Source organism: Rana temporaria, chromosome 6 (assembly GCF_905171775.1).
Source record: "Rana temporaria chromosome 6, aRanTem1.1, whole genome shotgun sequence".
Taxonomy (NCBI): Eukaryota; Metazoa; Chordata; class Amphibia; order Anura; family Ranidae; genus Rana; species Rana temporaria.
The window spans coordinates 218,683,897-218,700,367 of record NC_053494.1 but is presented as its reverse complement, the minus strand read 5'-3'; the positions used below and the strand labels follow the sequence as shown (position 1 = coordinate 218,700,367).

General features: G+C 51.1%; 1 protein-coding gene across 20 annotated transcripts in view; it reads left to right on the top strand.

Moving 5' to 3' along the window:
* Positions 1-16,471, top strand: part of CLASP1 (cytoplasmic linker associated protein 1) — a 267,383-nt gene that overhangs the window by 218,863 nt on the left and 32,049 nt on the right. The window lies entirely within an intron of this gene.

Here is a 16,471-nt window from a genome sequence, read left to right as displayed (position 1 = left end):
TACTTCCTGGACAGACTTTAGGTCATGACACAGGAAGGAGTGGACCAGCTGAGGGGAAGATGATGCAAGGTGTGTGCTAATGAGATCAGCTCCTGACCTAAAGTCTGACCAGGAAGTGAGGCGGAAGTACTTGGGCATCGAGTGTGTTTACACGGCTATGAAGACAAGGAGGCAAGCCGTGTAGAATAAATGGACAGCGGTTTTCTTTTGGCAAAATAAGTGCATTAGTAGTGGGGGAGCTGTAAAGCGTTTTATGCTGTAATATTACAAACTTGTGCTAGCTCCTGAGCCCACTCGTGTCCTTAATACCCACAAATCGGAGCTCCGCCCTGCCCTTGCTCCCTTCTCGCTGGCTGTGATTGACATCAGCAGGAGCACAATGGCTCCTGCTGCTGTCTCTGAGCCAATGAGGAGGCAGAGAGCTAGGACAGCAGCTGCCAAATCAAGATCGGGCTCAGGTAAGTGCCGGGGGGAGGTGGGGGGGAGCTGCATACTGAAGGTTTTTTGCATCGAAATCATAAGGGTAAATAAACCTTCAGGTTTTACAACTGCAAGTCTAAAAAACAAAGAAATCACTATTTTCTTCTCCAGGGTCTCTGCTGTCAAAAAATGTTAACGGTTTGGGGATTTTAAAGTGAAAGGGGTTGTAAAGGTAATTTTTTTCCCCCTAATTGGCTTCCTTTCCCTTAGTGCAGTCCTCCTTCACTTACCTCATCCTTCCATTTTGCTTTTAAATGTCCTTATTTCTTCTGAGAAATCCTCACTTCCTGTTCTTCTGTCTGTAACTCCACACAGTAATGCGAGGCTTTCTCCCTGGTGTGGAGTGTCGTGCTCGCCCCCTCCCTTGCACTACAGGAGAGTCAGGACGCTCTCTACGTTGCAGATAGAGAAAGGAGCTGTGTGTTAGTTGGCGTCCTGACTCTCCTGTAGTCCAAGGGAGGGGGCGAGCACGACACTCCACATCAGGGAGAAAGCCTTGCATTACTGTGTGGAGTTACAGACAGAAGAACAGGAAGTGAGGATTTCTCAGAAGAAATAAGGACATTTAAAAGGAAAATGGAAGGATGAGGTAAGTGAAGGAGGACTGCACTAAGGTAAAGGAAGATATTTAGGAAAAATAAAATTGTACCTTTACAACCCCTTTAAGTCCCATGTCTGAGGTTAACCGGTTAACGACCGCTGCATGTACATATACTTCCACAGAATGGCACGTACAGGCTTATGGGCGTACATGTACGTCCCCGCCTTTCCGCGGGTCGGGGGTGCGATCGGGACCCCCCCTCCGGTACATGTGGCGGTCGGTAACCCGCGGGGAGCGATCCGGGACGACGGCGCGGCTATTCGTTTCTAGCCACCCCCTCACGATCGCTCCCCGGGAGGTGAAGAACGGGGAGAGCCGTATGTAAACACAACTTCCCCGTGCTTCACTGTGGCGGCTGCATCGATCCCTTTTATAGGGAGACTCGATCGATGACGTCAGACCTACAGCCACACCCCCCTACAGTTGTAAACACATACTAGGTGCACCCTAACTCCTACAGCGCCCCCTGTGGTTAACTCCCAAACTGCAACTGTCATTTTCACAATAAACAATGCAATTTAAATGCATTTTTTGCTGTAAAAATGACAATGGTCCCAAAAATGTGTCAAAATTGTCCGAAGTGTCCGCCATAATGTCGCAGTCACGAAAAAAATCGCTGATCGCCGCCATTAGTAGTAAAAAATAAATAATAAAACTATCCCCTATTTTGTAAACGCTATAAATTTTGCGCAAACCAATCGATAAACGCTTATTGCGATTTTTTTTTTTAACAAAAATATGTAGAAGAATACGTATTGGTCTAAACTGAGGAAAAAAACATTTTTATATATGTTTTTGGGGGATATTTATCATAGCAAAAAGTAAAAAATATTGCATTTTTTTCAAAATTGTCGCTCTATTTTTGTTTATAGCGCAAAAAATTAAAACCGCAGAGGTGATCAAATACCACCAAAAGAAAGCTCTATTTGTGGGTAAAAAAAGGACGGCAATTTTGTTTGCGAGTCACGTCGCACGACCGCGCAATGGTCTGTTAAAGCGACGCAGTGCCGAATCGCAAAACCTGGCCTGGGCATTTAGCTGCCTAAAGGTCTGGGGCTTAAGTGGTTAAGCAAGGATGAGTATGACAGCCCCGGAGTCTGCAGCATCAAAAAACAAGTCAGCAGTGTCAGCTCCCGTATTACTGTCCTGACAGGTTCTCTTACTTGAACTGATTTCCCTTCTTACAGAGAATTACTATACAGAGTACGTTCTGTGTGTCTCTAATTTATGAATATTTCATCACCGGGATCAGGAAGCCATAAATATAATTTCATAGTGAGATCGCAGCGATAGGTTAGTTCTAGTTACACTAAACAGTCTTCGTATGTCACGTATTGCGTTGGGCGACTTTGTATCGGTAAGAAGAAGATGTTCTCGTTGTATTGAAGTCCTACTCTGTCCATCTGCTTCCCCCTCCCTCTGATCCCCTTAGGGCCCTGCAGAGGGCGGCGCATATAAAAGACCTTTAATAACCTTTCTACCTGCACTGATCCCATAAATGAGCTTTTCTCCCATTAAACCTGTAATAGGTTTTGTGTGAGAGTTTTGTGAAGTGGTGTGTAAGATTGAGAGCTATAACTAGGGCGGCCCTCCTCCAGGCAATCTGCACTGCAGACTTCGCGTTACACATTTGCCAGTTAGTGAAATAATAAATCACTACATTCCCCCCCCCCCCCCGGGGCATAAAACATACGAAGAGAGTTGTGCAATCCCAAGAAATTCAACTCCTTCTTTTTGGCTCATATTTTTTTCTCACTTACATGTTTCAAGTGGAATCAATACAAGAAAAATCACATTTATAAGGAGGTTTTTAGAATAAGGCGCTATTGAAATGGGTGGGGTGCAAGAGGCCTAAAAGGTTAAGTTCACCTTTGGAACATGTTACGTGGTGAACCTGTTTGTTGGGGTGGAACATGTAACCTGTTCCAGTGTCTTCACCCTGCACACCTGATTCTTCATCCCCTCGCTGTGACAGCTGGCAGGGGATCTTCTTCCCTCACCCGCTGTCATAACTTGAAAACAGCATGGCCATGCATGGCTCCTCCCACACAGCAGCATCATTCATTCACAGTTTTCTCTCCCGCTGGCCGCCGTTGCAGGAGGTGCCTCTCCCGCTGGCCGCCGTTGCAGGAGGTGCCTCTCCCGCTGGCCGCCGTTGCAGGAGGTGCCTCTCCCGCTGGCCGCCGTTGCAGGAGGTGCCTCTCCCGCTGGCCGCCGTTGCAGGAGGTGCCTCTCCCGCTGGCCGCCGTTGCAGGAGGTGCCTCTCCCGCTGGCCGCCGTTGCAGGAGGTGCCTCTCCCGCTGGCCGCCGTTGCAGGAGGTGCCTCTCCCGCTGGCCGCCGTTGCAGGAGGTGCCTCTCCCGCTGGCCGCCGTTGCAGGAGGTGCCTCTCCCGCTGGCCGCCGTTGCAGGAGGTGCCTCTCCCGCTGGCCGCCGTTGCAGGAGGTGCCTCTCCCGCTGGCCGCCGTTGCAGGAGGTGCCTCTCCCGCTGGCCGCCGTTGCAGGAGGTGCCTCTCCCGCTGGCCGCCGTTGCAGGAGGTGCCTCTCCCGCTGGCCGCCGTTGCAGGAGGTGCCTCTCCCTCTCCCGTTGGCTGCCGTTGCAGGAGGTGCCTCTCCCTCTCCCGCTGGCCGCCGTCGCAGGAGGTGCCCTCTCCCGCTGGCCGCCGTCGCAGGAGGTGCCCTCTCCCGCTGGCCGCCGTCGCAGGAGGTGCCCTCTCCCGCTGGCCGCCGTCGCAGGAGGTGCCCTCTCCCGCTGGCTGCCGTCGCAGGAGGTGCCCTCTCCCGCTGGCCGCCGTCGCAGGAGGTGCCCTCTCCCGCTGGCCGCCGTCGCAGGAGGTGCCTCTCCCGTTGGCTGCCGTTGCAGGAGGTGCCTCTCCCTCTCCCGCTGGCCGCCGTCGCAGGAGGTGCCCTCTCCTGCTGGCCGCCGTCGCAGGAGGTGCCCTCTCCCGCTGGCCGCCGTCGCAGGAGGTGCCCTCTCCCGCTGGCCGCCGTCGCAGGAGGTGCCCTCTCCTGCTGGCCGCCGTCGCAGGAGGTGCCCTCTCCCGCTGGCCGCCGTCGCAGGAGGTGCCCTCTCCCGCTGGCCGCCGTCGCAGGAGGTGCCCTCTCCCGCTGGCCGCCGTCGCAGTTGTTCCCTCTCCCGCTGGCCTCCGTCGCAGGGGTTCCCTCTCCCGCTGGCCTCCGTCGCAGGGGTTCCCTCTCCCGCTGGCCTCCGTCGCAGGGGTTCCCTCTCCCGCTGGCCTCCGTCGCAGGGGTTCCCTCTCCCGCTGGCCTCCGTCGCAGGGGTTCCCTCTCCCGCTGGCCTCCGTCGCAGGGGTTCCCTCTCCCGCTGGCCTCCGTCGCAGGGGTTCCCTCTCCCGCTGGCCTCCGTCGCAGGGGTTCCCTCTCCCGCTGGCCTCCGTCGCAGGGGTTCCCTCTCCCGCTGGCCTCCGTCGCAGGAGGTGCCTCTCCCGCTGGCCGCCGTCGCAGGGGTTCCCTCTCCCGCTGGCCGCCGTCGCAGGAGGTGCCTCTCCCGCTGGCCGCCGTCGCAGGGGTTCCCTCTCCCGCTGGCCGCCGTCGCAGGGGTTCCCTCTCCCGCTGGCCGCCGTCGCAGGGGTTCCCTCTCCCGCTGGCCGCCGTCGCAGGGGTTCCCTCTCCCGCTGGCCTTCGTCGCAGTTGTTCCCTCTCCCGCTGGCCTCCGTCGCAGGGTTTCCCTCTCCCGCTGGCCTCCGTCGCAGGGTTTCCCTCTCCCGCTGGCCTCCGTCGCAGGGTTTCCCTCTCCCGCTGGCCTCCGTCGCAGGGGTTCCCTCTCCCGCTGGCCGCCGTCGCAGGAGGTCCCTCTCCCGCTGGCCGCCGTTGCAGGGTAAGGAATTCTTCACTGACCCCCATTGTAAGGGAACTCTAGATAGTCACGGTCTGTGGTCCTTTTCTGAACGTTATAATTTACTGATATATTACTACTGAAAAACATATAGAACAACCATGGGTGTCAAATACTCTCCTAAGTATGTCAGTTTTATTTTTTATTCATCCTTGTATATCTAATTACTGTCCACGCTAATGTACCACAAGCTGCGGATATATAAATTATTAGCGAGGGTGACCTGAGCGCAGTTATTTTTAGCAATATTTAGTTTTCAGTACTCTTTCATCACTTTGGTTATTACTACACGAGTGATAAAAGGGCTGAAGGCCGGTGTGCCAGGAGGAGCGCAGAGCCTGCATGTTCTCTCTTCTGCTCACTGGCTGCAGGAAAGAAAGTGAAAACCAACAACGTGATGTGTTGAAGTCAGGAAACAAAACACAAAGGACCGAACACATAAAGCTGACATTCACGTGGATGTTCCGGGGAAAGAAGAGCTGTACTGTGCTTTAGTTCCCTCCCAGCTTGGAGAAAGCGAAGGGTGTGACACGGATCAGAGAGCAGAGAGGGCATAGCCTGACCTTCTGTACATACAAATCATTGCACCTTACAAGCGGTTTAGCCCTTGTGTAACAGATGCCCGATCATAATGTAAATTATGTGCAACATAGCGGCCACAAAGTCTTTAAAAAGTTGGCAAAATGAATCTGCAAAATAGATTTTGATTAATAAATGTAGGACTTGTGCCAGTGAGTGAATGCAGGTTTCTTTCACACTTTAAGACGCTTCTGAGATCTTTCACAGTTCATTGACAGATGCCGTTGACCTTCATCTGACTTTTTCAGTTGGACCTTCATCTGACTTTTTCAGTTGGACCTTCATCTGACTTTTTCAGTTGGACCTTCATCTGACTTTTTCAGTTGGACCTTCATCTGACTTTTTCAGTTGGACCTTCATCTGACTTTTTCAGTTGGACCGTCATCTGACTTTAAATTGGACTGTCATCTGACTTTCGGTTGGCCCTCCATCTGACTTTCGGTTGGCCCTCCATCTGACTTTCGGTTGGCCCTCCATCTGACTTTCAGTTGGCCCTCCATCTGACTTTCAGTTGGCCCTCCGCCTGACCTTCAGTTGGCCCTCCACCTGACCTTCACTTGGCCCTCCACCTGACCTTCAGTAAGCGGTTCTGGTGCAAACAGAAGCCCATTTACACAGGTCTTCATCCCTTGCACTGTCAGAGCCTTTTTGCATTCATGTTAAAAGAGAAGTATGGGGGGGGGGGGGTCAGAATCATACTTACCTAGGTGGCTGCTGCATCTGTCCCCTGCCATCTCTAAGGCTGAGAACAGAGCGATTAAACACTGCCAATCGCTCGGTTCTCAGTGCTGGGCTGTGGAGGTAGCGGGCGGCTCAGGCTCTTTCCCTGGCTGGTGTGGGCGGGTCCCAATTGCATTGTCAATCTTGCCTAAGCCTCGGCTGAAAAAACGCACTTCAGTGATCCACAGGAGAAGCGCAGCCAGACAAGCTTTCCCCATACTTCTCTTTTTGAAATGCAGATTTTAAGTCTAAAGATTAGTTAACACCCGCAAACGTTATAGATTTTTTGGCCGCAGAGACCCTGGAGAAGAAAACTGTGTTGGTTTCATTTTTTTTATCCTTTGGGCTAGTTTACACTAGCTTCAAAACATGGTTTCGGATACTCTTTCTTAAAGCTCTCTGAATGCTAGTTAAAGCTCCCGTCACTTAATAAAATGGTTTGTTACAGTCCTGTTTACACCTGCTATTGCTTGGTGCTTCCATGAGGCTTTGGTGGAGCTTTGGTGAGGCTTCGTGCAAGCTTTGCCATAGACTTCTATGGAGGCTTTGAAGACACTTTGAAGCACCACTGAACCTACGTCGAGTATAATTTTTGAAGCGAAGCAAAAGCAGGTGTAAACAGGACTGTAAGCTTAACCATTTTATTTAATGACAGGCGCTTTCACTGGCGTTCAGAGAGCTTTAACAAAGCCTGTCTGAAGCCTTGTTGAAGCTGATGCAAGTGTGAATGAACCCTTTATCTTTTTTTCTGATAGAATCTGCTACCCCAAGGGGCAACCCAGAGTTGGTAGCAGCAGTTGGGACTTGGCAATAGTCTTCACTACTAGGAGTTTGGGGTGAGCTGGATACTTGAAGGCATTGATGGAGAGAAACCAAGGTGCCAGTGTTCTGTCAGTATCTCCAACCCATCAGAAACTCCAACCACGTCACTTCCGGTTTATTTAAATCCTTAGCAATCTTAAGATTTTGACGGATTGCTGGTTGGACACAACACCGACAACCGAATAGAGTCCGGTACAAGGAAGACTGAGCTGTTTTGACAGCACAGCGGCTAACGAGGACAAAGTTGCCGCCGCCATTTTGTTGGCTAGTATCGGAGCGGAGTGAGAATCTCCGCTCATAAAATCCTGTACTGGACTCTGTTCGGTTGCCAGCGTTGTGTCCAACCACCGATTCGTCAAAAACTCCAATTGCAGCTGGTTTTAAATAAACCGGAATTTAAGCGGTTGGAGTTTCTGATGGGTTGTGTAACTTGACAGAACACCGGCACAACAGTGGAATGGAAACGGGCCGAGCGGTAGAGTCTAAGGCGCCCTTCACCAGTTTCACAGAGGGCGAGATCCAGGTTGAGGCCCTCTGACTCGCCTACTACCGAGAACGGGTGTGCTGGAGAGAGTTCTTATTAGCGCTATTTCTGTACAGCAGAGCTCAGATTGGGGGAGGGTTAAAGGGGTTGTAAAGGTACAATTTTTTTCCTAAATATCTTCCTTTACCTTAGTGCAGTCCTCCTTCACTTACCTCATCCTTCCATTTTGCTTTTAAATGTCCTTATTTCTTCTGAGAAATCCTCACTTCCTGTTCTTCTGTCTGTAACTCCACACAGTAATGCAAGGCTTTCTCCCTGGTGTGGAGTGTCGTGCTCGTCCCCTCCCTTGTACTACAGGAGAGTCAGGACGCTCTCTACATTGCAGAGAAAGGAGCTGTGTGTTACTGGGTGTCCTGACTCTCCAGTAGTCCAAGGGAGGGGGCGAGCACGACACTCCACACCAGGGAGAAAGCCTCACATTACTGTGTGGAGTTACAGACAGAAGAACAGGAAGTGAGGATTTCTCAGAAGAAATAAGGACATTTAAAAGCAAAATGGAAGGATGAGGTAAGTGAAGGAGGACTGCACTAAGGGAAAGGAAGCTATGTAGGAAAAAAATAATTGTACCTTTACAATCCCTTTAAGCCGTAACGAGCACTGTATTTTGTAAAGCCAATGCGATTTTGCGAAGCCAATTGGCGCCGTTCGGAATTGTTCGCAAGGCCTTGGAAATCCTACGTTCCCGAGCCTTTCCAAGGTCAGCCGAGGTGTCCCCGGGCCTTTCTGGCTGATTACGATGCTCTCCGGCGCCCTCCCCCGCCTCTGGCTGCATGCGGTATTTCAAGCCGTCAATGCAGGACGAATTATTTTCGTTTCCATTGACTTTGATCTGCGAGTTCTTTGGATTACGAGCGTTCTCCTGTAACGGATTATACTCGTAATCCGAGGTTCTGCTGTATTTTATTTGTCTGCGGGGGGGGGGGCGCGCGCGCCGTGCCGCGCTCGTCACTGACATTGGCTCACATTCAGGTTGCTTTTCAGCACAGATTTTCTTGTGTTGATTGTGAGGTTTGCCAGTGATGGGCACTTTTGGCCTCGCCGGTGTGTTTACTTGGGTCCTCGCCATCAGAACAGAATGATCCCGGCTGTTCCTCCGTCTTATTTCCAAAATACCAATGTTTGTTTTGGGTGTTTTTATAATGAGAGGCTTTATGTTAACTGAAGTTTTAATAATGTTCTCTGTGCCTCTCTATAAAGACAATGCGCTTTTAATCTGTGCTTGTAATCCTCCCTTATCGCAACAGTAACCGTTTAATGGCGCGATTGAGTTCACCGGGTTCCCTTGTTGATGGATGCGAAGCGTGCGGCAGAGGAGTGTGTATATAAATACGGGCGTGCCGTGGTATCGGGGTGTGTCGTTGTGTGTGCGCCCCTCAACCTGCCGCTCTTCTACTTCTTCCTGATTTTAGGAGTCTGTTGGACTAAATAACCACTAAAGATTTCTTTATATTGTGAAAAAGTTTTACAGAATTCCAGAAAATCCCGTCTTGTGAGATTGCGCAACAAAGAGTTCCAGCCAAACGACTGAAAGTACTATTAGAGGGGTTGTAAAGGTTTGTTGTTTGATTTCTAAATGGGTTCCTTTAAACTAGTGCATTAGTGTACTACATCCCTGCGGGGAAACGCTGTGTACCCCCCCCCCTCCCCCCGCAAGGATGTAGTCCCAAGGGAGGGGGCGAGCACGCTGACTAACCCCTAGCCGGAACGGCTCGGATCCGCAGAGATGTAGTCCCAAGGAAAGGGGCAAGCATGCTGACTAACCCTCAGCCAGAACGGCTTGGATGATGGGGGCAAGCTTACTGAGGAGGAACAGGAAGTGAGAAATTCAGACAAAGGAAAAAAAAACACTTAAAAGGGAAATTGAAGGAAAAGGAAAGTGAACCAACCATGCGCTAGCTTAAAGGAACCCATTTAGAAAATAAAAAACGAACCTTTACAACCCCTTTAATGCTCATGTACAGGAATGGTCCTCCATGGGCTCCCCCCCCCCTGAGCCCACATCATCATCTCCCATCCTCTAGTTCAGTTGTTTTACAAACTGCAGTCCTTTGCTTGCTTTTACCCCGCCCTTGATGCCCCCCCCCCCCCCCCCTTTATTCCTCCCACTGACAACAATGACGGGCGCTATTCCTCCCACTGACACCAATGATGGGCGCTATTCCTCCCACTGACACCAATGATGGGCGCTATTCCTCCCACTGACACCAATGATGGGCGCTATTCCTCCCACTGACACCAATGATGGGCGCTATTCCTCCCACTGACACCAATGACAGGGCGCTATTCCTCCCACTGACACCAATGACAGGGCGCTATTCCTCCCACTGACACCAATGATGGGCGCTATTCCTCCCACTGACACCAATGACAGGGCGCTATTCTCCCCACTGACACCAAGGACGGGGCGCTATTCCTCCCACTGACACCAATGATGGGGCGCTATTCCTCCCACTGACACCAATGATGGGGCACTATTCCTCCCACTGACACCAATGACAGGGCGCTATTCCCCCCACTGACACCAATGATGGGCGCTATTCCTCCCACTGACACCAATGATGGGCGCTATTCCTCCCACTGACACCAATGATGGGCACTATTCTCCCCACTGACACCAATGATGGGCGCTATTCCTCCCACTGACACCAATGACAGGGCGCTATTCCTCCCACTGACACCAATGACAGGGCGCTATTCCTCCCACTGACACCAATGATGGGCGCTATTCCTCCCACTGACACCAATGACAGGGCACTATTCTCCCCACTGACACCAAGGACGGGGCGCTATTCCTCCCACTGACACCAATGATGGGGCGCTATTCCTCCCACTGACACCAATGACAGGGCGCTATTCCTCCCACTGACACCAATGACAGGGCGCTATTCCTCCCACTGACACCAATGATGGGCGCTATTCCTCCCACTGACACCAATGACAGGGCACTATTCTCCCCACTGACACCAAGGACGGGGCGCTATTCCTCCCACTGACACCAATGATGGGGCGCTATTCCTCCCACTGACACCAATGATGGGGCACTATTCCTCCCACTGACACCAATGACAGGGCGCTATTCCCCCCACTGACACCAATGATGGGCGCTATTCCTCCCACTGACACCAATGATGGGCACTATTCTCCCCACTGACACCAAGGACGGGCCGCTATTCCTCCCACTGACGCCAAGGACGGGCCGCTATTCCTCCCACTGACGCCAAGGACGGGCCGCTATTCCCCCCACTGACGCCAAGGACGGGCCGCTATTCCGCCCACTGACAAGGACGGGGCTCTATTCCCCCCCTCAATACCAATGGTGGGGTATTGTTTACTCCCACTGACGAATGCTCTCATTGAAAGCCACGGCTTGCTTCCATCAACACAGACAGCAGGACTTGGCCACGCCCCCTGCTCCTTCGTGACTGACTTTGATTGACAGCAGCAGGAGCCAATGATACTATTACAAAGGTCAAATTGCCAACGTTTTCAGGGCCTCATTGGGTCGGGTCTCTCGCTGAGTTTAGAAGGGGATGCTTCTCGGCCCTGAAATATTGACATTTTGTCCTCTATGACAATATGCGATCTTAATAAATCTTGGAAATGCATGTTTTTGGAGTGCTGGTGACCCTTTTTGCTGCTAATTTTCCCACTGTGCTATAATTACTACAAGCACCGCTCTGCATCCCATGTGGTCCATTACCGTCAGGACTCTGTGAAAGACGCTGACTCAGCAGATCCCAAGCCTGGCTACAATGGGGGTGACCTGAAACTCAATGCAAAGCCAATCTTCTGACTTCAGACATCATTCCAATGCCTCCTGGGAAATTCATGGGCACCATCCATCCCACAGGCCCTTCAAAAGAAGGTGCAAGTCCTGGGGGTTCAGTTGATGTGGAAGTGATAATTTTGTGTTGCTCAGCGTGTTGTCCCTGTTTTTTGCTTTGTGTGAGCCGCCATGTTAGATGCTTCTAATGATTGGTTCTTCCTCCCAAAATGCCTCACGAAAACCCAGAACCTGCATGGCTGGGTGTCCGATGACCTTCCGGCCAGAGCCAGCCCAGCATCCTCCGGGCCTGACGGAAGCCTGGAAGATAGATGTAAACAGGTAGATGGAAGACACGTGAGTGCACTAACCACAGAACTGCACTGATGTCATGCGTGTGCAATGCGTGTATTAATCAGTACCCCCCCCCCCACCCCGTCCATGTTCTGTAACTCACACTGGGAGAAAATTCAAATAAAATAAAAACGAAGGTGTTAATACCGTGGAACCTCGGATTACGAGCCTAGTCCGTTCCAGGAGAATGCTCGTAATCCAAAGTACTTGCATATCAAAGCGAGTTTCCCCATTGAAGTCAATGGAAACGAAAATAATTTGTTCCGCATTGACTTCAATAGCATGCAATACCGAATGCGGCCAGAGGTGGTGGGGGGGCGCCGGAGAGCCTCGGAAAGGCCCGAGCAGTGCTAAGGTTCACCATCACTGGGATAGGGCACAGAAGGTTCGAAAACCCCTGCTGGGTTGTATTTCTAGACCTCTGCTGCGTAAAACTCTTGACTGCGTTAAAAATTAACCACTTCAGCCCCGGACCATTTTGCAGCTAAAGGACCGGGGCCAGTTTTTGCGATTCGGCACTGCGTCGCTTTAACTGACAATTGCGTGGTCGCGCGACATGGCTCCCAAAAAATATTGGCGTCCTTTTTTTCCCCACAAATAGAGCTTTCTTTTGGTGGTATTTGATCACCTCTGCGGTTTTTATTTTTTGCGCTATAAACAAAAATAGAGCGACAATTTTGAAAAAAATTCTATATTTTTTACTTTTTGATATCTTATATATTTTTGGGGGATATTTATTATATTTTTTTTTCCCTCAGTTTAGGCCGATACGTATTCTACATATTTGTGGTTAAAAAAAAATCGCAAAGCGTTTATTGCGCAAATGTTCTAGCGTTTAGAAAATAGGGGATAGTTTTATGGCATTTTTATGAAAAAAATATTTTTTTTACTAGTAATGGCGGCGATCAGCGTTTTTTTTTTTTTTTTTTTTTTTTTTCGGTACTGCGACATTATGGCGGACACTTCGGACACTTTTGAGACATTTTTGAGACCATTGTCATTTTCACAGCGATCAGTACTATAAAAATGCGCTTTTTACTGCGAAGATGACAATGGCAGTGAATGGGTTAACCACTAGGTGGCGCTGTAGGGGGGTTAAGTGCTCCCTGCATAGTGTTTCTTACTGTAGGGGGGATGGGCTCTGTGTCACATGACACTGATCGGTGTCATGAGATCGGTGTCATGGTCACTAGTCAGAACGGGGAGATGCTTGTTTACACAAGTATCTCCCCGCTCTATGCCTCCGTGAGACGAACGCGGGGATTGAGTCCGTGGGACCAGCAGTCTCTCACACGGACAGGCATTTAAAGGAGACGTACAGGTACGTGGATGTGCCCAGCCGTGCCATTCTGCCGACGTATATGTGCAGGAGGCGGTCCTTAACCACTTAAGGACCCCTTCACGCCGATATACGTCGGCAGAATGGCACGGCTGGGGACATCCACGTACCTGTACGTGGCCCTTTAAGCCCAGCCGTGGGGTCGCGCGCACCGCTGCGTGCACGCGACCCAGTCCGAAGCTCCGCTACTGCGGCCGCAGGACCCGATCGCCGCCGGTGTCTCGTGATCAGTTCTCCGGAGCTGAAGAACGGGGAGAGCTGTGTATAAACACACCTACCCTGTTCTTCATTGTGGCAGTGTCATTGATCGTCTGTTCCCTGTTATAGGGAAACACGATCGACGACGTCCCGCGACCCACTGCTGGGCACTTAGAGGATGTACAGGTATGTGCTTGTGCCCAGCCGTGTCATTCTGCCAACGTAAATGTGCAGGAGGCGGTCCTTAAGTGGTTAAAGGAAAACGTTTTTCACCTTATCCCTCGTAAGTCGGTCCCCAACACCCTCTTTGCCGCTCAGCCTGGCCGTTGATTGGTTAGGGAGGATGGATTAAAAGCAGCGCAGCCATTGGCTGGCGCTGCTGTCAATCGCATCCAAGGGCCAAGTGATACAGCGAGCGGCTATGGCCGCCTGCGTGCTGTATCGCGGTAAAGCCCCCGCAAGGACTCCACACTATGCGAGTGAGCTCACATGAAGTTCTTGCGGGGAGGACCAGAGACAGCCGCCGGGGGACCCCAGAAGAGGAGGATCGGCGCCACTCTGTGCAAAAAAAGCTGCACAGTGGAGGCAAGTATGCCATGTTTCTTATTAAAAAAAAAAAAAAAAAAAGTTTCCTTTACAAATCTTTTAAGACTGGGATGCCATTAAAGTTCATGTGTGTAAAGGCAGGTGTCCCAATACTTTTGACACTATAGTGTATATTTGATCCGCAGAAGATTAAACTTGCTTACAATAAAATATAAGAGGTCAGGCCGGCCTTCAAAATTCCGAAAATGAAATTCCCGTCGGATGGTGACCTCGCCGCTGTCCTTTATTTGAATACATTGTAAGTTTGTTAGTTTTTGTTGCTCATCGGCGCCCCCCCCCCAGACAGGAAGGTGCGTTTAACTGCATCGTATTTTTTTTCGGTGCGATTTGGTTTCTGGGTCCTAACAGGAAGCCGGCCCTTTTTCGGACCCCAGATTACACCTCGGGGATTGGCTGCATTTAGTGTGGGGTTCGCACTGCGACACGCGTGTGCCCGTTGTTGTGACTGTCGTGTGTCTCCAGTCTGTTGGTCTCTCTGTACAACATGTAATATAATCTATAAGTGATGATGATTTAACCCTTTATCGTCTTGCATGTCTTGTCCTGCCCTTTGTTAGTCACTAGCCGTTCTTTTTGGGTTTTTATCACCACGTAGAAATGGCGTCCCTTCCTAGGGGGGCGTGGCCATGTGATTATTATAATGCTGTGATGATGATGTCTCCATGGCTACAAGTTGCCAAGTGCCTAATCGTTTCTCCTCATCTCGTTTGTTCCTGTCCTGACCTGATAAAGAATCTGAGCTAATAATTAATCTGGAGATTTCTAAAAATAGAATGGCGTGCCGGTTTTTCCATAAGGTACAGCCCCTTCCCCCCCCTTTCTATATTATACACTGGGCAGATTATACTGGCAGACAAGAGATGGAGGGAGGGATGGATGGGCACAATTTCACATGGAGTTCCACCCGTTTCCCCCCACCCCCCCTAAAAAAATCATAAAAAAACATTGACAAAAAATATATACTCACCTGAAAGGGCGGTTGCGCATAGCAAGGGAAGGGAATCAGGAAGTGAAGTGTTGCGGCTTCACTGTCCATTCCCTAATGCGCATGCGCGAGTAGCGTGCCGCGCCGTGACTGGTCCTTGCTCTCTCCTGGGAATAGTGCATTTCCCAGGGGGAGGGGGTGCGGCTAGGGGCGTGTCTGACGCACCAATTAACGGAAGTGGGTGCAAATACCTTTCTCAGACCGGTATCTGCACCCCCCTCCCCCCTGAAAGGTGCCAAATGTGACACCGGAGGGGGGGAGGGTTCCAAAAAGCGGAAGCTCCGTTTTTGGGTGGAGCTCCGCTTTAAGATTGTAACGCGTCCATTCATTTGGACGCATTGTTCTATCCAGCCAAACGCCCAGGGATACCTCCGGGTATCCTGAGCTCCCGCAGCCGCTCCAGCAGTCCAGGGATTTGGAATCCCCAACAGGGCCGATTCTAGGGTCACAGGCGCCTGGGTGCAGAAATATTTCTGGCGCCCCCACATGGGCGTCGTCATTTTACTAACTCCTTTCCTTTACAAATGTTTCTATGGCAATGACTCAACCACAGAAATGCTCCCCCACGAAGTCTTCGTTACCCTGGGATCCTTACATGATCTCTTAACAATAAACAAAATACAGGAAGAGAAGCAGAGTACTTTATTGGGACCTGGAGGGGGGCTCTCTGATGGACACAGAGAGGGCTTCTGTTAGAGAGTCTGTTAGAAAGAGCCCTCAGACATACTACAGACATGGTACAGGAGACGGTCAGAGACTGCAGACATGATACAGGAGACGGTCAGAGACTGCAGACATGATGCAGGAGACGGTCAGAGACTGCAGACATGATACAGGAGACGGTCAGAGACTGCAGACATGATACAGGAGACGGTCAGAGACTGCAGACATGATACAGGAGACGGTCAGAGACTGCAGGCATGATGCAGGAGACGGTCAGAGACTGCAGACATGATGCAGGAGACGGTCAGAGACTGCAGACATGATACAGGAGACGGTCAGAGACTGCAGACATGATACAGGAGACGGTCAGAGACTGCAGACATGATACAGGAGACGGTCAGAGACTGCAGACATGATACACAGAGACGGTCAGAGACTGCAGACATGATACACAGAGACGGTCAGAGACTGCAGACATGATACAGGAGACGGTCAGAGACTGCAGACATGATACAGGAGACGGTCAGAGACTGCAGACATGATACAGGAGACGGTCAGAGACTGCAGACATGATACAGGAGACGGTCAGAGACTGCAGACATGATACAGGAGGCGGTCAGAGACTGCAGACATGATACAGGAGACGGTCAGAGACTGCAGACATAGTACACAAACAAGGAGAGAAGGAGGGAGGGGAGAACTCTGGCACTTCGGCGCCCCCACCTCTGCAGGAGCCTGGGTGCAATGCACCCTGTGCACCCTGCCTAGGATCGGCCCTGATCCCCAATGTTTTCCCATCTGCTCTGTGCATCGGGACAGATCGATTCACTGAGACGGTGCTGCTGCTGGCCAATCAGAATCAATCTGGTCTATCCGCTGAAGAGAGAGAAGTGTGGGGATTTCAAACCCCCAGACCACTCGACTGTGCAAATGCTTGGTATCGGTGCAACCCTAGTAAATGTA